This window comes from Osmerus eperlanus, unplaced genomic scaffold (assembly GCF_963692335.1).
Source record: "Osmerus eperlanus unplaced genomic scaffold, fOsmEpe2.1 SCAFFOLD_115, whole genome shotgun sequence".
NCBI lineage: Eukaryota > Metazoa > Chordata > Actinopteri > Osmeriformes > Osmeridae > Osmerus > Osmerus eperlanus.
The window spans coordinates 22,897-24,580 of record NW_026911162.1 but is presented as its reverse complement, the minus strand read 5'-3'; the positions used below and the strand labels follow the sequence as shown (position 1 = coordinate 24,580).

General features: G+C 39.9%; 1 long non-coding RNA gene across 1 annotated transcript; it reads left to right on the top strand.

Moving 5' to 3' along the window:
* The first annotated feature begins 265 nt into the window (after positions 1-265).
* Positions 266-915, top strand: LOC134015729 (uncharacterized). The gene is made up of 3 exons (XR_009929241.1): positions 266-374; positions 500-571; positions 842-915. It is a non-coding gene; the product is annotated as an uncharacterized LOC134015729 (long non-coding RNA).
* The last annotated feature ends 769 nt before the right edge of the window (positions 916-1,684 follow it).

The following is a 1,684-nucleotide window of genomic DNA, read 5'->3' as shown; positions in this document are numbered from 1 at the left end:
TATACAATGATGTATGTCTATCCATTTTCACCATGTGGTACAAATGTTGTTTTAATCTCACCCCCACAGAATTTTGTGTTTCACCAATGTATATTTTCTGACATAGATTGCATCTGATCCCATAGACCACATTCGAGGTACTCAATCCCATCTCTTGCCATATTGGCATCCCCCTTTTTGAAAAAATGTTATTAAGATATTTGATTTTTAGACAATGTTTTTCGTTCTTTGGTGGTTGTTTTTTAGTGGAAAAATTAGAGTGCACCAACATATCCTTCAGGTTTTTATTCCTTCTGTATGCCGATATAACCCTAAAATTCTCCAACTCACCCACAGATTGTTGAGCCTGTTGAAAATGAAATTTAAGTCTGGAGGTAGGAACCCTAAAACTTTGTGAATATGTGACCACTAAAGGTATGATGTTACGGTTGTCAATCGTCTTCTTATAGCCTCCCTCCCTCTGGAAAATCCGCTTGACCTCTGCTTTGATTTCCCTTAGGAATCTCTTAGAGTATCCGCGAGGACCCAAGGCTCCGAAGAGCGTTCTAGTGGCCTCTTCTACATCTTCGAGGTAGGTACAGATTCTATTGAATCTTATAAGTTGTGATTTGACAAGCCCTCTGTAAGTATGTTTAGGGTGGAAACTTGTTTTATGTAACAGTGCATGCCTGTCAGTTTCCTTAAAAAATACCTTAGTAGCCAGTGATGTGGTTTCTCCCAGTGATAAGGTTTCTCCCTCCTGTTTCCTAAAAAACACCTGAGTATCCAAGAACTCCAATTTCTCCCATTGTATGTTATGTGTTATGGAGATGGCTGGGTGATGTGTGTTCAAGATCCCCAGGAAGTCTTGGAATTCCCCAGGAGAATGCTCCCATATCCCAAAGATATCATCAAGATATCTGTAGTATACTAAAGGTAGGTGTTTACACTTAATAAATGCTGTCTCCTCCCAAAAGCACATATACAGATTGGCATACGCTGGAGCAAACTTTTTACCCATGGCTGTGCCATGAATCTGGAGATAGTGTTTATCATTAAAAACAAAATCATTTCGAGTAAGGCTCAATTCTAAAAGTCCAATAATGCCCCTATCTGACCGCTCGGGATCTGGAAATTTATCAAAGGCATTCTGGACCGCCTGTAGCCCCAGAGATGTATCAATGTTAGTGTACAGTGAGTTGATATCAATAGAGAATAGAAAGCAGCCTCTAGGTACTATTAAACCTTTGATTTTATTGACAAAGTCATATGTATCTTTAATATAACTATTATGTCTTTGAGAGAGGGGATTGATATAATAATCAATGTACTCTGCTACCCTATATGATTCTGACCCACAATCACTCACAATAGGGCGTCCACACGGGACCCGAGAAGGCACCGTCCACTTGTCGGGAGCCTTGTGAATTTTGGGCAATAAGTAAAACTGTCTGGGCCTCGGTACATCTGGGCCCATTAAGTAAAACATTTGCCTCTTTGTAATAAAGTTAGTTTCACAAAGCTCTCTGACCATCTCCCTGATTCTGTCCTGAGTCTCAGGCTGGATAGAGTGAGGCAATAGGCTATAATGTTGATCATTATTCAATTGTCTGTTTGCCTCTAGGAGATATTGGGCTTTATCCATAAGGACAATTTGTGACCCCTTATCTGCCGGCTTAATGATGATATTTCTATTGCTACTCAA